Genomic DNA, 20,798 nt, shown 5'->3' on the forward strand with positions numbered 1-20,798 from the left:
TGTCTTTCCGATCACAGGTGGCTCCATTACTCAGAAGGCCTATTATTTTATTAAGAGTTATACCAGCCTGCTTCCAGACATCCATCTCTACATCTCTGTGTCCTCTACATTTACTGGCACAATATGAAGGTTTCAGTTTAGGAGAGATCTTCAGTCACAAGCCATTCATAAGAAATACCACTCATAAATGTTAAACATCAATTTTTTTTTCAATATATCTAAGATGTTACCTAGATAAGTGAGTGAAGATAGCAGTGGTTCCTTAAAAATTTTCTTCACTTTTTAAACCTTTCATTACCTTTAAAAAATATCTTTGTATAACAGTAATGTTTGGTTTACTCAGTCATAATCTTTCTTTGTCTTATCTGCTGACGTAAAATATAAAAAAATTTGCCTCTATAATATTTTCTCCTAGGCGCTTTTGAGATCCAGATGAAATATGCAATTTTTTTTAATAGCTGACTCTCTCTTGGCTTGAACTACTTGATTTAAAATAATGCTAAGTATTGTATTGTATTAGGGCCCTCTCTACTAAATGTAATCCCTGAAAAACTCAGAAAACTCTTCCCTTTCTCTCTTCCTGGAAATTTTAGGGGAAAATGCCTTTACCTCTTTCCTATCTCCCCAAAGCTCATCATAGTGCTTAGCAAATATTTTCATGTAAACTGAAAAGTGTTAGTATTTAAATATCTTAAGCCTGAGGTCTCAGAGCAGACATCCTTTTCTGGCCTGAAAGTCATATGCAACCCATCTTCATCCCACTAATTCAAGAGGAAAGCAATAGAAAACATATTTTTCCATATTTTCTGAGTTAATAACATGTCACCACACATTTCTGCAATACATTCATCAAGACCCTGTAAGAAGTGTCAGAAATAAACTGAAGCTCAAACCTCTTCCCTTAAGGAGTTTTATAACTACAATTCCTTCTAATAAAGAATATGCTGATGGTTGACTTTCTGGTAAAATGTTACATGTTCCTATTAAGGATCTCTCTGAATTCATGCGGGACTTAACCTAGAAATACCTTTAGGAACCTGATGAGTCAATACCCCTGTAATTCTCTATTAATTGGACTATTTGAGTAAACAGACTCTTTCTTTTTCTAATTGTAAAGTTTCAAGAGTTCTTAGATATATTATTTAAATTCACATTGTTTGGTAAATATTTAGGTTTTTATTTTTGTTTCTAATATAGGGACCTCCTGGAACACAAGGGATACAACAGACCCTTGATGGATATTATAACAAGGTATGGCCTTTTTGCACATATTATATACACGGAGATGTTATGTGATTGTACTTTTGAAAAAAATTAATTTCTAACTGTTTAGACTTTGAAACATGATCACATATTCTTAACATCTTTCTATACTGAAAATGTTTTTTAAAAAAGTATTTTGCTCAGTATCTTTTTTCAAAAATAGGGTATTGTCTTTATAAATAAAAAAATACTTCAAATTTATAAAATTTTATGCAAAAAATTAATGCAAAAATTATATTTTGCCATTGATAATGTCATATATTTAATTTCTCTGAGGGAAGAGATTTGTTACCTTGAAGTTCAGAGTAGCATAATGGTTGATAGATTATCAAAATCAACAGGTACTATACTAAAATCTCAAGCCAATATTTACACCTCATAGGTCAAACCTGAGGTTCCCCAACCTTTCAGGGAGGAGCCACTTTTAACTTCCCCAGGGTTTTTAAATTCCAATTATGATGGATGGAATCCTGACATGGAAGTATCTGGGTGGCAAAAGCAAGACAGCTTTGCTTTCTGTTTTCCAAGGAAGCACAACACAGGAGAAGAGTGGGGGTTAACAATGAAGTAAGACTCAGAGACCAATGCGAGACCATTGATTGGCTCATCATTCAATAACAAATATTTGGGGTCTGTTCACTTGGTGTGAGGCATTCTGTCCACTGACTAGGGTCCCTTTTATACATAGTAGCTTATCGCTGATACAGTGCTGGTAATTGTTCCACTAACAGAAACAAATTTGGAGACACTCCTCTATGATTTTGCTTTCCCTCCCTATAAATTCATGACTACTGCTATTCCTTCTTATGTAGAAATTCCAAAGAGACACTATGTGCCAGCAGAGGCCTTAAAAATAGCAGGTGCTCAGAAAAGTGTTTATAAAATAAGATAATTCATTTTTTAAATCCTGATTCTTTTTTCATCAGATTAAGTTCAACATAAAGACCTAGATCATTTGTGGTTGATGAATTTAAAGTGAAGAGTGTGGAAAGTTTGTTACATTTCCTAAGTAACCCTATCTTAAATTTTCTCATTTACTTAGATTTTCCAGGAAAATTATATTAGGAATAATGTTTGGGGTATAATTAAACATTTTTTAATAGATCTATACCAGCTTTTTTGAAACATTAGGGCTTGGCACAAGTGAAAAAAACTACGTGAAGGATGTCTAAAATTAATCAATAAAAATACAATACTTTTCTGTAATGACATCTATTACAAAAAAGGATTTATCATAAATGCTTCAAAGTAATGAGAATGAATTGGCTCTGATGTCACAGTGTCAGCTAGAAAAACTTACAGAGCACACTATATTACTTTCACCCTTGGTATAAAATTTACCAAGTTGCGACTCAGCTACTTAAATATTTGCTATCCCTTGCAAAACTTTTAAAGCTCATATCTTCACAGGTCTCCTAACACTGCTTGTACAAATAGTTTATCTTGCCAATGAGTCTGTTTTCCCTTAAATGAAGATATATAGAGCATTTATATTTATACAGTTGGGAATGTAAATTTTTAAAGTTTAAGGTTATATTTCAAAAAGTTGGGGGCTGACCAGAGCAGGTGAGTGGAGAGCCTTGCAAATAGCAAACCAGTACTTTAACTTAGCTAATTGAGTCACCTAAAAGAACTCCAGCTATCCTTATATCCATTACAGGATAGAAGCTCATAGGTATTTGGGCCACATGTGCTCAAAATGTGGCTGTCAAGCTGGTGCATAACTGGATAAAAAAGAGAGACCATAGCTTTTCTTCCCCCAAATGATGCATTGTAAGCACGTAGCATCAGAAGGCTTTAAACCCATCTGGGGATTAATGCAGGGTAACTTCCCAAACACTTTGCTGTGCTTCCTTCTGCAAATAGAGCTGTTACACTGAGGTCCCACCAGGATGGATATAGAAGGCAAGGCCCAACGTCCCAGTATCTACACTGACCAATGTTTCTGAATGGTAACTAGCCTGTCCCCACCCTCAGCTTCACAAAGGAAAAAGCCAAATGTGCCATGATGAGCAACATACAGGTTTTCACTTGGCAGCGCCCCCTACCCCTGAACTATTTTTAGACACGCAGGTTGTTTCATTTCTTGTAATTCATTGCATGCCTGATGGTCTGGCTGTGTACCAAATGATCATGGGATGGGGGGTGGGGATCTGCGTGAAACTTTCCTGGAGATTAAATAATGGACCATGTATTGAGATATAAAAAGTGACATTCCAAGGTTAAAATAATCTTCCCTTTTAAATTGGCATTGATTTATGTAATGTCTGCACTAGAGTCCTGGACCATAGCTCCTCAACTTGAAGGAGCTGAAGCAGCATGCATGGGAGGATGAGCATCAGACTACTCAGACACACCTCCTCCCCTTCTAAACTGAGAGAGCCCAGGGTTCATTCCCAGGCCCAGGAATCCTCAAAGGCAAAGGGACTGCCCTTTGGCCCCTGTACTAGAGTTTATTTTTTTCCCTACTATGAAGGTCAGGCCTAAAACACCCTCCCCCATTGCAACACAAATCAAAAGGCAAATAGAATATGAAAAAAAAAAGAAGTGAAGAATTGAGGGAGAGAGAAACTAAAGTGGGCAAGATTAGTGGAGTGTGTTTATATATATTTTGCATGCCCACTTGAGGATGCAAAGAACAAGAGGTAGATTTCCCTCTCCATCACAAAAATAACTTGCAAAACAGCTGGTCTCATTCTGCAAGATTGTTTGCAAAGCAGCAGCAATGCTGAGCATATTCTTCCCCCTTAAGGAAAATCTGCTCACCAACCAGCAAACTGTTCTTCATTGTCTTCAGCTCTGGGGGTTTTAATAAAAATTTGATAGGCTCTGTCAACTGCTAAAATCATCAGATCCTGAGCCCCTTACAACATCGCAGATTGGGAGGGAGTGTTATCTGTGGAGGCCAAGGATTGGCATATTTTACATTTGATACTGTTTTTAAAGATCCACATTGAAAATGCATAGCTGTGTTCTTACATCACCACACTCGGTGAAATTTGCAGAGAATCAGTCTCAGCTGTTGGAGATTGATGCAGTGCCTCCCAGCAACCAGTTTTAGTGTTTACTTCACCAAATTGTTAATCCAGAAAAAAATTTGCTAGAAAAACAATCTACTCTCCTTTCAAGTATCAAATTACAACTGCATTTTAATATTCACAAACTAGAAAGGACAGAAAACCTTTCTCCAAAATCAAATATTCAAGGTCCTCCCCACTGATGCATCGCACAGGAAGTGAAGGCTTCCTTGAAGACACCGGAAGCAGCCCTCTGGGCCCAGAATATTGAGACATAAGATTTAGGTCCTAACTTCCTGTCTTTCCCTATATCCCAGGATCCGCTAGCTTTGAGGAACATCAGGAATGTAGGCACAGACATACCTTAGTTTTGAATCCTAGTTTTATTGCAAAGAACCCTGAAAGTCTCCTGGGTTTTCTCCCTCCCCTCTGTGGTCTGCCACACTTGGAGTTGGTGAAATGTTTTCCTGCAAGTAACTGAGAGGTTGGCCTTAGGAGCCAGATTTAGGTCTTATTTTCAAGAGATCCCAGCCCTCTTAGGCCACATATTATACTTCAACTTGCTAGGACTACTGTAAAAAAATATCACAAACTGAGTGGCTTGGACATCAGAAATTCATTGTCTCACAGTTCTGAAGGCTGGAGGTGCAAGCAAGGTGAAGGTGGCAGTTCCTAAGATCTTTCTGAAGGGGTGGGGAGGGGTGTGTGCCAGGCCTCCCTCCCGGCTTGTGGCAGCCTAACTCCCACCTTTACATGGCATTCTCCCTGTGTGCATGTCTCTGGTTCGAATTTTGTTCTTATAAGGACACAGTCATATTGAACTAAGGGTCCACCCTACTCTACTATGGTTTCATTTTAACTAATTACACATGCAAAGAATTTATTTCTAAATAAGGTCACATTGTGAAGTACTGGGGGTAAGGCTTCAACATATGGATTGTGGGGAGGGACACAATCCAAAATAGATAACATAATGGTTTTTAACATTATGTTTGTTCCCTCATGCTTAGGATTTTACAGCAAGTTCCCCAAAGGCTAAACTGGAGGATGTGTGTGTGCGCATGCATGTGTGTGCATGTGTGTGTGTTAATATTAAATATTTTTAATTTATTTTTTATTCTGTCCGAATTTTTCCCCATCTTGCTCTCCACTGCCCCACCCACCCCCACTCCACAATCAATCCCCACCCTGTTGTCCATGTCCACGGGTCCTTTATACTTGTTAAACTGGGGGAATTTTAATGACCAATGTCCTGTGAGAGGGTTCATGTCCTTGGTCTTTTTTATTATATTGAGCCACAGGAAATAGCTGATATTTGACTCCTTAGAGCCTATAAAAATACCCATCTCTTATGGTTAACCTATACACGTCCAGGTATATTCCCTTCTTTCCAGCAAATACCCTCTCCAGGGCAATTGGAACAGCTTGAAAGTCTTCGCACTTACCTGCATATAACTTTCAAAGTTCCATTCGCCATTACCCACAAGAGAACAAGGCACAGGTCCTGACATCCCAGGATTCTTGAAATGGACAGGCCAATCAGCACTCCCCACACCACAACCCTTACCACTTCACCAGGAACTTTTAAATAAACACGTTCAAAACTGTACAGCTATTACACTTATTCAAAAGGCTTAAAAAACACATTTACATAGCATGGCATCAGAGTACAAAATGACCTAGTAAGATTAGAATAGCATCTGGGGCAGAATGATAGGTTCCCAAAACACAAGGACTATGTCTTATTATTTCTATAGAGCCAAGTAACTGTCTGGTACAATTAGCGTGGAGAAAGTAGAGAGGAGAAACTCACATGTCAATGAATAAATGCTGCTAAAGTTCAGGTGTGAGTTTACCTTGAGTATTATTAGCCCAAGAGTGGAAAACATTAATAGAGGCCATGAGGGTCATTGATTAGATAGATGTCCTGGCTTCGCTATTGAGTGAAGCAGATGTAGGATGCACTGCTAGGCAGTAATAGACCCTACTATCTTTCTGGATGTGAAAGCCACCAGAAAAAATCAAATTTTTAGAATAATAGAGCATATGGATAAAACAATACGACTTAGTGCTGGAGAGGTATTTCTTCATTCCAACCATAGCATCTCTGACACCCTCTAGGTCATTGGGGAGGAGGATCTAAATTAAGCTGCTAACTATGATATAAACTCACCAGGGATACTTTGGTTCTTCTGCTTTGTAAGCCAAAAGCATGGGGCTACCCAATCCAAATATCATCTCTGGACAACTCATATCATAGATCAAAGCATACCCCAGCTTCCCCAAAAATGTCCTAGCACATGCACAGCCAGGGAGAGACACTGATGGGTTGTGGACACAGATTGGCACCATCTCCAAATGGCTAATATTTTCAGAAAATTCCTAAAATGTATATGTTTTTGCGCAGGTTGCATCCAAGCAACCTAACATTCTGCTAGTGCTGGTTCTTTATGTATGTGTATATGTGTCAGAGTTTTATACCTCATTTTCCTTATGATGATTTATCACTCAGGTCTGAGAATGTAATTTTTATTTTCAACTTCAATCTCAGATCAGAGGTAAGTAGGAAAAATGAGAGAATATCTGTCACAAGACCAATAGTAGTAGCAATTGTAAACTACACATCCTGACTTGGAGTAGTATGGAAGGCGCATTTAAAATGTTAAACCATAGAAACACTGAAGAATGGGGACCTTTGTGTATTTTTGTCATCTAAACATTCCTGTACTTTTAATTGATTGTACCAACACATATATTTTTAATTTTAAACTTTATTTGGAAAAACATATAAATTAGAATTATTGGCTTATTCAACAAATATTTAGCAAATGCTTCCTATATGTTAAGTACTGCCCTAGGCATGGGGTGATTATTCAATTCCAGGTCATCCTGGAGCTTACATTCTAGTGCAAGAGGCTCAAAGTGTTTTATACAAACACAGGCATAAAAATGTCAGTAAGTATTATGAAGGAAAAATACAATGTCCAAGTGAGAAGGTATTGAAAGGGAACCTGTCAGGGAGACCCACAGAAGGCTTCTGTGAATGGTGTTTTGTAATAGTTGAGACCTGAGGGATGAGTGACTGCTAGCCAGACAAAGAGGTGAGGACAGAGTGGTGAAATGGGAAGGACCTTGGTCCTTTAGAAAAGTGGGGAGAACACCATGATATCTAGAACTTCTGAGGGAGAAGAGATAGAAAGGGAAATCAATTCACGTAATGCAGGGTTTCGATGGCTTTGTTAAGGTTTAGAAGGAATGAAGTTAGAAGGTCTTTTAAAGATATTGCTCTGACCTTGTTTAGAGAATTCTGTGGGTTGGGGGCAAGAGTGGATTTTAGAGGGCCAATGAGGGAGCTACTTCAGGGTCCTGGCAAGACACCATGGTGGCCTTCCCAGAGTGAAGGCAGGCAGAGTGAAGAGATTTTGGAGACAGAGGCGCCAGACTGCGCTGGAGGAAGGAGGGCAGCATTAAGAAGGATGCCCGGATAGAAGAAGGAAGTGTTTTATGGAAGGGAGAGGGTGAATTCAGATTTCCTCTCTTTCCTTTTTTTTTTTTTTTTTTCAATTGTAAATTGCAATTAGCATTCATTTTAACAAGTCAAACTGCAGACTTACAATAGGAAGAAGCTAATCATTCTCGCACTTCTGGACAAATGAATGTTAACAGTACGATAAAATTCCTTCTTTATCTCTCGAATATGTATGTGTGTATTTGTAGTACTTTTAAATTCAGTTTTGAACTTGCTGAATATGAATTTCTTCTAGAATTTACATGTGAATACATCAAATAGAAAATTACATATATGAGTCAAAACTCAGAAAGGAGATGTATGCTGGGTTTATGAATTTGCCTGTCTGTGTATGGTAGATGATCCTTACGCTGTGGGGGTAGATAGGAAGGCCTGGGAGAAAATGTTGAGTCACAAGAAAAGAGCCGCACAGAGGCATGAGGAAGTTGCACCCTTACCAATCAGGTGGGGGAAGAGGAGGAGAGGTCAGAGACAGAGGAAGAAAGTAGGAGGATGAGGTTTCATACAGCGAGTCAAGAGAGTGGCAAGTGCAGCCAAGAGGTCAATTAACAATGTCCATTGTACTGAGCAACAAAATACCATTAATAGCATTAGAGAGTCATATTCATGAAATGGTTGGGGACCCTGTGAGGTTTCCAGGCATTATATCGGAGTAGAGACATTTTTTTCCCATAGAGGTGTGATATTTCTCCAGAATCATCTCCCAGTGGGAAATCACAGGGAAGATAGATAGGGTAACCCAAAATTGTAGTTTTCCAGGAATGTTTAATAGAAGGTGAGAAAGGCAAAAGTGATTAAAATGATATCCATAGGACACTGTTACAGTACTATTATCTATTATTGTTTTTAAAGTAGAGATAGGCTATATTTAAAATAAGTGAATATTGTGTGGGGTTTTTGTTGTTGTTTTATGTTTACCTAGGGAAACCTTGGCAAACATGGAGCTGGTGGCCCAAAAAGAGAGGAGGTAATCAGATTTTTGAAGTGGACAAAAACGTCTGAGGCTTCAGACCAAGTGACACATTCACATGTCAGGAGAGGTGTTGCTGCCACGTGGGGTAGCATCCACGGGCCATCCCTCAGGCATGGCCTCCCCCCACCTCCTGTCCAGGCAGCAGGACTGGAATCTGCACCTCAATGGAGACTACTGAGTAGCAGTTGCTACAAGGAAGGGGACACATGAAGGGGAAATAACTGTAACAAAATAAATGAAATTAGGACACAGTATCAGTTTATATTTGGTTGCTTCATGTGCCCGTGTATGTGGCAAGAACAATCTGAAGACCCCTTTAACAAAATGCCTCAGGCTCAGGCTCAGGCTCGCTACTTTTGTGTCTTAAGTGTCCAGAGAACCTGTCATGGGAGCTTTTTTTTTTTTTTTTTTTGGTGGGGTTTGATAATGTGCAGTTACAGTTTGACCAAATAATTATTTCAAAACAGGTTTAGAATTAAAATGCTGATGAATTTCCAATGTATTCTCATTATGATTCACAGGTTTAATTATATTAGCTGTGAAGATGACAGATTCACTTGCCCACGCAGAAAGATGTTTCACTCCCATTTGATTCTGAAATTGTGAGGACCTTTGAATCAGTGTCAACATGCCATTGTCAGAAAAAACAATACACATTATATCTACAGAGATAAATAGGTTTGAAAGTACTCTGAGGGAATGTGGCCTGTGAGTGCTAACTTCATTCATTCACCCAGGAAAAATTCTCTTGATTGAGGGCAGAGTGTTTTGACATGAATCCAAGAAAATATGACTTCTGTGCTATATAAATCAATGCAACCGATCTATTCAAAAGATCATACTTCCATCACCAAGAAGTACTCTTAAAAGGTAGTCTCAACAGAAAGTCAGGGTTTCTTATAGATTGACCATTGAAAATGAATTTTTCTGCAAAAAATAAATAATAAAACCTTGGCATTCTTAAAAAGACAGCCAAAAATATTAATTATATGGCAATAATAAGACATTTGTGTGTCGGATTGTGCTGCTAGTACACTAGCATTATTTCCTGTAACCAGATAGCTTATGGAATTCCTACACCACCATAAAGAATATATTACATTCTAAGCAATTACTACTGGACACCTGCAAGCTCAGGGGAAGAAAAAGCAAAATAAAGCTACAGAGCTTGTCACATAGGACAGCTGAGCAAAGAAGGGAGTTGTGGCACTTTGAAAGAATTTGAATGATGATTCATTTCTTGAAACAAAACAGCTGGCTTCTGTTTTGCTATGTTCATTATGAGACATATGTTACTTAGAAATTCTTAAGACCGCAATGATGAGAAATTTGATTCTGTGAAACAGGTGTGTTCAAACTCTAAGGACCTTTCCTATTGCTCAAAATCTTTTCTAATTGCTTCAGAATCTCAAGTGGAATTAGAAAAGCCAGGAGCATATCCCTCCTCTCCTCCCACCCAAAGAAATGACCTCGAAGAATCTACAGGAAACTTGATGCAGTACCTGATATAAATGTACATATGAAATGATTTGTAAGAATTCTAGTTAATAGGAGAAAGACTCTGCCAATAAATAATACATAAAATAAACCAAAAAAAAAAAAAAGTTTATGCATAGCACTTGCTGGAAGAGTGAAGTCCCCTCTACAGTATATATATCCACTGTGCTGAATCAATTTTTTTAAAAAATATTCTCCTTCCTTACTAGAGAGGGTTCACTTTTGTTGTTTTTAAGATTTTATTTATATATTTTTAGAGAGAGGGGAAGGGAGGGAGAAAGAGAGGGAGAGAAGCACCCATGTGTGAGAGAAACATTCATCAGTTGCTTCTCACACACCCCTACCTAGGGACCTGGCCTGCAACCCAGGCATGTGCCCTGACCAGGAATCCAACAGGCAACATTTTGGTTTGTGGGACAATGCCTAACCCACTGAGCCACACCAGTCTAAGGCAATACATTTTTTTTTAATTATAATTCTGTTCAAGGGTCACCATAGTGAGAAGTTAAAGCTTCTTTGATCTGCTCTCATAGATTTACTTGTACCCGGGGTGGACCCCAGTGGTTCTGAACCCTGGCTTCACACTGGAATCACCCAGAGGTTTTTTAGAATATACTATTGTTCAAGCCCCATTTCTAGAGACTCTGATTTGGGGCACATCCAGGTTGATTTTAGCACCTGCAAGATAGAAATAGGAAGGTCACACTGTATACCCTAATGCTCATACAAGGGTAACTATTTATTCCTCTTTTAAACCAACAGCAATTGGTCACTGAAATATATCCACCAATTTCTTCCTAGTTTTGCTTTGGATAGAATTTATTATCTCTAGGGAAAAAAAAGCCTTATCCTACAGTAAGTATAAGATTGGTTGTATACTAGATATTTAGATACTAGAAGGAAAAAATAATTATGAATAAAATCAAGATAAAAATAATAATAATAAAATAAAATAAAGATTAAATTTACCAAATATATTCCACAAATCTAGAAAACTCTTAAATAAAAACATGATCCTGCCTGTCCATTACACATGATAGGCTCCTTCTTCTTCTAATCTAAAATCACAAGACACTGACTTAGATAGAAATGTAGAAATAAACCAACATTTTTAGTACTGTAATAAATGTGTACTTGAAGTGCTTTGGGTAGACTATTGTTTAAGGCATCAAAATAAGCAGATAAACACATCCACACAAGGAGACAGGTATAGAGATGTTCATTGAAGCCTTGTTTATAATAGAGAAAATGTAGTAACAACCCAAATGCCCCATATGGGGCTCGGATAAGACCTGGTACATTGACATTATATTATGCTATAATTATATAACATTATATAATTCTATACTTACAACAAGTGAACTAGATCTATTTGTATCAATAGAAATTGATATTAAAAACAATGTTGAGTGAAAAAAAAGTCATAGAGTGTTACATACCAGATAAACTTATTTATGAAATTTGTTTTAAATATTCAAAATAACATTATTTATGATTTCACATATGCAGTAAAAGTGCTAAAATATGGACTAAAAATGTGAGTACTAAATTAAGAGAGTAGCTCTTTCTGGGACAAGAATAGTGAGAAAAATATAGGAGATTTTTTTGTAAATTTTTTTTAATTTTTAAAATTTTGGACACCTCAGGCATGGAGGTTTGACATAACTCAACATTATGTTTTCTCTATTTTTTTAATTTAAAAAAATATACAAGACAGGTGATAAAGGTATATAGAGGCCCAGAAACATCACTTTGCAAAAATGTTCTTAAGATTGGGAAAAAGAAAAACTATTGCATAACTTCTAGTGGCTATGTTTATGTGATGTACAATTATGCAATATTAAAGGACTTTGATAAATACTAAAAAGCAGCACAGTGCTGAGACTTCTCTTAAGTCTGACTAATATTATTTCTGAAATTGTAATTTTTCAAAATACTCATGATATGTTGCATACAAATGCCTCATCAGGATCTAAGACTTGTTAAACATTTCTAAGCTGCTGCTGTCACCACATTGACAATAATGCCTTCTTTGTCCACAGCCAGTCACTTCAGCACTGGTGTAAAGGCTGGAAACAGCTGAGAGACTCTTTTTTCTTCTTATATCTCTCCACCCACCACCTCCCCCCACCTAAAAAAGGAAATAAGTCTCTGAAATAAAATGACTCTGAATTCTGTGTCAGTTAAACAATCTGATGTATTTAAGATCATAAAAAAAAATTTTGGTACAACAGAACAAAATTAGAATTTTTCTCCTCTAGATGTTCTTTCCTTGAAAAGTAATTAACTTTTGTTTCAGATTAAGTTTAAATATAATGAATATTATGGATTTCTGAAAGATCTAAAGGCATTGGGTAGTGCTGACAAACACATTACTATGCAAATAGCCTAACTCATTCAGAACTTGTCTCTTGGAGGATAATAGATAAATTCCATGGTCAGGAGCACAAGCAATTACTCTGACTCTGACAGTCACAACAGTACTCATGTGACCTCATGTAAAAAATCTCTCTTCTGCTTTTTCTCGAAAGGGTGAAACTGGACAACCAGGATTTCCAGGGCCTGTTGGTCCAAAAGGTCAAAAAGGAGAATCTGTAAGTATTTTAGCTTTTAGGGCAGAGAAGGAATATCAAAAAAATAGAATTAAAAATAGTTTTCCCTGGCACTTTGTTCCTCTTCAATAGGCAAACCATGTGGTCTTGTCTTCCTCTCTCACTAGGCTATCATTTCCTTCTGGACTGTGAATTCCTCACTATCCCATAAGTTCCTGTGTCTTTCCTTTGTATTCCAAATACTTATTTGCCTAACTAAATTCTGTGTGCAGTATTTTTAAACTGTTTCAGAGGAACTTAATTTTAACCATATCCCATTTTTTTTGGTCAGATAATTCATAGATAATAAAGAATATTAAAGCACTAGTCCTGATAATGAAGAGGCAGAAGGAAGGAATTTCATGCCGGGCCAGAGGGTTGGAGGAGAGAAGAGGAGCAATGGAAAGGATTGAGAGGGACAGGACAATACATTTTCAGGGTTCTAATTTGCTGAATATACAGTATTTCAGATAATAAGACTAGAGAAGTGTGGATAATTTAATCACTTACCCTGGAGTCTTTAGTGGAACTGGTAACAATTTGATAAAAAGGAACCTGTGAGCCGTACCTCCCATCCCTGCCTGTGGAATTTAATGATTGGTAGAATTTATTTATGTGGGAAAACTTGTACCTGTGTCCAGTTTCTGATATATGAAACTTAATTATCATACCAATGGTTCATCATCATCCTTTTCTCCCATCTTTATTGCTTTTTCCAATAGTATATCTGAATCCCCTCAGAATTCCCAGCATGACTTCAGGTCTCTGATCCCAACTGGACTCATGGGCTGCAGTTAATAAAAAATATCTTTAAAAAGCATTGAGATGTTAAAGAATACCAAAAGTATTTTGATTTTTGGAGGTTATTGCTAGCCAAGGGAATTGAAGAACATATGATGAAAAGCTGTGCTTTGCACAAACTCTGAGTGGGACTGGACAGCAGGAAATTGTTAGGTAATAAAATAGGCTTGAAGACTTAATTCCCTAAGTCCACACAGCCTAGATAGCCCCTGGGACTCCCTTTTACCACAATCCCTCTGCATCCTCTACTCACTCCCTGCCACCATCACCAATGTCTAAAAAAAAGAAAGAAAAGGGGAAAAAAGGGAAAAATATATTTTTCCTGATCCACCTCTCTTCTATGCACCTTGGTTGTCCTGCAGTGGTGGAGAACAATAGAGCAGATATTTGAGCGAGCACTCTATTTGAGGTACTACGTCTTTTACTTGTAGTAATTCAATCCATTTTTTTTTAAATGAGGTAGGCTATTATCACTCTCGTTTGTTCTGATGAGGAAACTAAAGCACAGAGAGATTAAGTAACTTGCCCAAGTTTAGACTGCTAGTAAATGTTAGAGTCATGACTCACATTTAGGCTGATTTTAGAACCCAGGGTTTAAAACTCATTAAGCTGCCCTGATACAACTAAACATTGTAGCTAAAATGAATAATAAAACCAATATATTTAAAGACTGGGGCTAATTTACCTCTCCATTAGAAACATATATATTTGTTCAAACAACTGCTCTCAGTATACTTTCTGAAGTTATTTTCCTTTTTTGGTTTTAATAAGATCCAAGTGGCTTCTCAAGCCACCTTTCAATATTACTGAGCACAGTATCTTTAAAAACTCAGTTCTTTTGGTGGTGGGGATGTACCCTACAATATCTTTTATATTCAAATAGGATCACCTACAGAGATTATATGAATCCTAGTTACAAAAAATAACTTTCTTCGATGCTGCTAAAAACAAATGAACACAATCTATATGTCTTCAAATGAATCAGCAAGAATCAAACCTAGCAAATGTTTCATCTTTCTTTAAAAAAAAAGTAACACTGGTTAAAAATCACTTTTACCGCTTTCCTTGCCAGGACAAACAACGAATGTTGATTTTTCAGGAATAATGAATGAAGGGGTTCTAAAATGCCTACATGGCAAACAGGCACAATTATTTAAAATATTTAATATTACAAAGCAAAGCATTCAGCTTTGTAAATTAGGCAATGATAGTAAATTTTCAGGCATCTTGAGCTCTACCCAGGACACAGAGGCAAACAAACACAGGAGCCTGACAAGATGAGGACACAACTTCGGCCAAGATGGAGGCCTAGACTGACACTCTCCATCTCCCTCCACAACTAAGAAGGAATACAACTACTGCAAAACCAGAAATAACCAGAAGTTCCAGAAAATAAAGCTACATGGAAGTCTAACATATGAAGTTATAAAGAAGTGGTGCTCATCTGGACGGGTAGGAGGGGCGAAGCCAGGGCAGGGAGGTCAAGCTGTACTGGTGGCAACAGCAGCAGTGATGGTGGCAAGATGCCAGTAAGCACAGACACTTGTATTTAAGGGGAGGTGAGAAGTGCCTGGGGAGCACCCCGGCTGCAGACCAAACCCGTCAGCTTGCGAATCCAGTGCCAGGGAAGACAGACCCCCATTGCCTCAGACTGTGAGGCCCAGAGGGCATGGGGATGGAGGATGAGGCTCCTGATCTTTCAGCAGAGAGTGAATGGCAGGAATCCATCTTGGACCCCCACCCCCACAGAAAATGCCACAGCATGGTGAGAAGGGTTGCCCAGTTGTGAGGAGTGCCTGGGGCTCTGCCTCCTAGAGCATAGGAGGTGTGACAGCCCTGCCCAAGAAGCAAAGGTAAACACAAAACTGTCAGGATGGCAGAGATCATGATAGAGATCCCAATCATGCAGCTGATGAGACAGCAAATATCTAATCTAAGGGATCAGCAGAGAGGAAATCTTTCTGAGGCACAATTCTGAGCTTTGGTTACATGAATGCTTACAGACCTAACAGCAGATCTTAAGACAGGGAAGGAATGAAGACTAGTCATGCTGAAATGAATGAAAACATATGAAACTAGTGGTGAGGGAAAGAAAACCAGGGATCAAATCAGCAAATCAGAACATAGGGAAGGAACAAATAGTCAACCAGTGCAGAAAGAGGAAAGGAAAAGTGAGGAAAATGAGGGGAGGTTCAGAAACCTATGGGATAGCTATAAGCGGGCCAACATCCGAATCATAGGGCTGCCAGAAGGTGAAGAAGAAGAACTAGAAATTGAAAAATTATGTTAAAAAGTAATGAAGCAGAACTTCCTTAACTTGGGGAAGGAAAGAGACTTCCTTCCAAGAAGCACAGAGAGTTCCAAATAAACTGGACCCAGGGAGAACCACACCAAGACACATCATAATCAAAATGTCAAAAATTAAAGATAAAGAGAGAATCGTAAAAGCAGCAAGAGAGAAGAAGAGAATTACATACTAAAGGGTCCCAATAGGACTATCAGCTGATTTCTCAAAAGAAACTCTGCAGGCAAGAGGACTGGCGCAAAATATTTAAAGTAATGAAAAGCAAAAACCTACAACCACGATTACCCTATCCAGCAAAGCTGTCATTCAGAATAGAGGGGCAGAGAAAGTGCTTCCAGGATAAAGTAAAACTGAAGTAGTTCATCAATTTCAAACCACTGTTATATGAAATGTTAAAGGGACTTGTTTAGGAGAAAGAGAATCAAAACCATGAACATTAAAATGAAAATTGTATCACAACAACCAACAACAGAAGCTAGGGAATTGAAACAAAGACACACTAAGTAGGCAACGAGAGTGGGAAAAGAATTATGGGTATGGGGAACATTATGGTGAGAGGTCAGTGGGGAGGGGGAATGGGGAAATGGAGGGAGATGGTACAGGAATTAAGAAGCATAGTAGGAGGGAGTGGAGTAGACAGGAAGATGTTGAGAAGAACTATGTGTACAACCAATGGGCATGGACTAATGGGTGGGGACAACTGGAGGGAGGGGGGTCATTGGGTGGAGGGGAACAAAGGGAAAAGAAATTGGGACAACTGTAACAGCATAACAAATAAAGCATATTAAAAAATAAAATTTAAATGAAACAATAAAAAAAAATTTTCAGGCATCTTTACAATGAGTGCCGTTACCCACATACCCTAAGTTCTCCTACCTTCAGGGGTCGTGCTTGCCCTTAGTATCCAGGCCAAGCCTCCACACTCAGCAGGGAGTAACAGTCTTTAACAGGGCTCCCCAGCTGGGCGATGCCAAGAATGCCTGGGAAACTCACATTTTCCACACATTCATTCTGGTGATTGTTGCCCCTTCCATCTGCCAATTCACTCCTGATGCTCCACACTTGGTGGCACCTCTTACCAATGCCTAACTGCTTCTCTAGGTCTCCACTGTCTCCCCTGAACATTTAAACACTGGCACTTCATTTTCATGTGACATATGGCAGGCCTGGCAGAAAGGAGAAACTTCCAAAGGGTTAGCCAGAACAGTGCTTCTCAAAGGTGCACCTGAATCACCAGGGAATCCTTTTGAAATGATGGTTCTAATTAGTAAGTCTGGGGTAGAGCCTGAGAAGCTGCATTTCTCACAAGCTCCCAAGCGGTGCTCCTGCTGTTGCCCATGGGTTGTACTTTGAGTAGCAAGGATTGGAGAATTCCACAGCTCCTCAGAGGTTCCCTCTGGCTTTCCCTCCTACCACCAACATTTAGGGGCAGCCTGCCTACACCACTGAGCCCTATCTGTCTTACTCAGGTGAACAAGCTCCTTTTCTTTTAACTCTTCTCCTTGCCACTTCCTTCTTAATCCCTTAATTATTCCACCTACTCTATACATCTTTGCTTGACTTTCTCCCTGACCCGACCCCCCACATAAAAGAGCATTTTTTTTTACATTATTATGCAGAGAAGTTTAGCTCTTTGTGGTCTCAACCTGGCTATTCCAGAACAGTATTTGAACTTGACTTTGTAGAGTAACCAGAAGGCTTAAACAATTCATCCAAGAAATTCAGCCAAATAAGTAACGACTTATTTTTCATTAGCGATTTGTTTAACAAAATGACAATCCCTAAAAGAACTTTCGAGAGTAGTCCATGATGGTTCTCATAGTTAGCTTGCAAAAGAAACATTTTTTAAAATGGTTTTTACCTTATTGTCAATTCACCTAATTCAAATAATAAGTAAATCAAATGAAACAGATCAAGCAACCAAAGCCTGAAATTGAAGTCAGGCTGCTTGGGCTTAAATCCTAAATGACCTCTCACTGGCTATGTGACCTTGGAGAAATTACATAACTTCTCTGTGTCTCAGTTTCCTCATCTGTAAATAAGTATACTAGTAGTACCTACTCCATTGACACATGAAGATTATGTTAATATATATAATGTGATTAGAAAAGTGTTTGATACATTATAAAAAATTAACGAAGTCTATTTTTATAATATCTTTTATTATAATATCAGCATAACCTTAAATTCTCTAACTTACTGCTCTGGCTGCTGTGATTTAGTTGTTTGCAGTGAAGCATTACACGTTCAATTCCCAGTCAGGGCACATATCCAGATCACAGGTTTGATCTTTTCCCTGGTTGGGGTGAACACTAGAAGGCAACCAATCAGTGCCTGTCTCTCTCTGTCTCTGTCTCTGTCTCTGTCTCTCTCTCTCTCTCCGTCTCTCTCTTTCTCTCTCTCCCCACCCCACCCCCTTCTCTTCCTTCTCTCTCTGAAAGCAGTGAAAAAATATCCTGGAGTGAGGATAAAAAATGCATAAATTCTCTAATTTACTAAATGTTTATTGAGTACCAACGGTGTACACCAGAGATGCTATGATAATCAAGATGAATTATAGCTGTATATTTGCAGAGTTTATAGGCAGGATAAATAGGAAACATAAAGTGGGTGAATGCTATTTTAAAGGAAATAACTTACTCAGAACCTTTCTGAGTCTCTTTCCTCATGCTTGAAATGAGAATATCTTCCCCACAGCATTGATGTAAGAGTAAATGAGATCATGTACGTGGAACTTCAGAAATAGAAGCTAGCGAGAGAAAGAGGTGTGTGTGTGTATGTGAGAGAGAGACAGAGACAGAGACAGAGACAGAGACAGAGAGACAGACAGAGAGAGAGAGAGAGAAAGAGAGGGAGAAAGAGAGAGAGATCACCTTCTATGTGAACCATGCAAAAGGGAGCTTTGGCCTTGGGCAGTATTTCTATCTGTCAGCCATTCAGGATTCTCAAAATAGTATTAGAATGGTTAACTTATTGTTCATTGTGGGACCATGGAAGTCTGTTCCCTTTAAGCTGCAGAGGCCACTTTGTGATATTCTGGATCAATTCAGAGACTTGTTTGCAGTGGAGGTCTAGGTTGGCCTACAGGTATCCACTTTCAGTTCTGGAGAGTGTATTTCCAAAGGTGTTTATAACTGATTCAGTTTTCTACCCATTTTTCTAGGGGGAAACTTTCACAAAAGGTGAAAAGGGAGATAAAGTAAGTAGATGTTTTATCACTATCTTGGGGTTTCTACTTTATTGATTTCTTTCTCTCTGATTTCTGGTATGTTTAATTTGGAATCTAATAGATTGGATAAAATAAGGTCGCTGAGAGTTTTACTTTTTCCTGTCTGTATTTTGACCCTTTTGTTTTGATAAATGAGAAATTTTAAACCTTGTTAAGTTTTATCATATGATTACACTTTAACATTCAGTCTGTGTAGTCTATATTTTTTTAAACCATTACTCTTTGTGATTACACATCAGTGTTTTGAAATATACTTAGGATATCTAAAATACAAAATTAAAATACAAGATACAGATTTTTCAAAAATTCTGTTAATGATACAAACTGGATTTATCAAACAGGATAATTTAATCAAAACAATCAATAAAAAAGTCATGGAAAATAAAAGCAAACTCAGTGTAGCCAATATCATTATTTTTTGTATAACCTTTAATTTTTTGTTTTTTTATTAAGTATATATGCCTGATAGTAGAATCACCATGGCATAGAAACTTAACTTCTACTATTGTTTATCTCCTCACCTGAACTTTTAATTCTCTGAGATATAAGATTAGCTGGTGGCAAATTATAACAATGTCAGCTAAGTGTAGAATGCAGTGATTGCTAATAGAACATTATTTATTAGCAATAAGTATTTTAATCATGTTTTAGAATGAACCCTCCTTACTCTGTAATTTCCCCCTTTATTGTATGTTAATTAGTGGAAATATGGATGAATTCATTATTGGAGATGCTCATCTCCATCTGAATTTAAGCATTACATATATAGTGATATTTTATTTACAGGGTGAACCTGGGATAATAGGATCACAGGGAATAAAGGTAATCTGACATTCTTCAATTGTATCTTCTACCTAATGATAATGTAAAAATTAAAGTAACAGCTTGCCTTTCCTTCCAACCCATATGTTTAGGGTGAACCTGGAGAACCTGGTCCCCCCGGTTTAATAGGAAACCCAGGACTAAAGGTATAAGAAATAACTGAAATAAATAAGGAAATAATTTTGGATTTATAGCCATTTCTATGTGCCCTGGTGCCACTCATTTTCTTCACAAATGTCCTCAGAGGCTTTATCATGTTTCCATAGTGATTTCCCCCCATTTGCTGCATTTATTACACACATAGTAACTGTGCCTTTTGGTTCACAATAGGATTTTTAAACTCTTTTTCAGAACATACAATAGTCTCCCTAAAAGCTTCCAGAGTAAATGACATGAGCTAAATCTGCGAACCTGAACTATATTCTTAAAGTAAACAGGATTCAGTTTCAATTTCTACACCAAAATTGTTCACCCCTGAGATGCTTGAGTTCCCCATCTGGGATTCTGGGGGAGTATCCCCAGAAAGACCCGCTATTGGGAAGTGCGGGAGAGATTAATGTGATGCGCTCCCACCAGGTAAGACCAGTTATCCAGGCCTCTCCTGCTGATGAGAATAGACTCATTTAAATGAGAACATCTTGAAACTATCTTATAAGCTCAAAGCACATGTCAGTATTATACAGAGAAGTTAGGATGGTAGAAAGTTGATCTTTCTACAAAGACAAGTCACACCATGTTTTACATATATTCAGTTACCATTTTTTTAGCCAA

General features: G+C 38.0%; 1 long non-coding RNA gene across 1 annotated transcript; it reads left to right on the plus strand.

Moving 5' to 3' along the window:
- The first annotated feature begins 1,197 nt into the window (after positions 1-1,197).
- Positions 1,198-20,174, plus strand: LOC150007278 (uncharacterized). The gene is made up of 5 exons (XR_016511801.1): positions 1,198-1,251; positions 12,811-12,873; positions 19,140-19,175; positions 19,992-20,027; positions 20,120-20,174. It is a non-coding gene; the product is annotated as an uncharacterized LOC150007278 (long non-coding RNA).
- Positions 20,175-20,798: the final 624 nt, after the last annotated feature.

Source organism: Furipterus horrens, unplaced genomic scaffold (assembly GCF_987537825.1).
Source record: "Furipterus horrens unplaced genomic scaffold, mFurHor1.1.pri manual_scaffold_6, whole genome shotgun sequence".
Classification (NCBI taxonomy): domain Eukaryota; kingdom Metazoa; phylum Chordata; class Mammalia; order Chiroptera; family Furipteridae; genus Furipterus; species Furipterus horrens.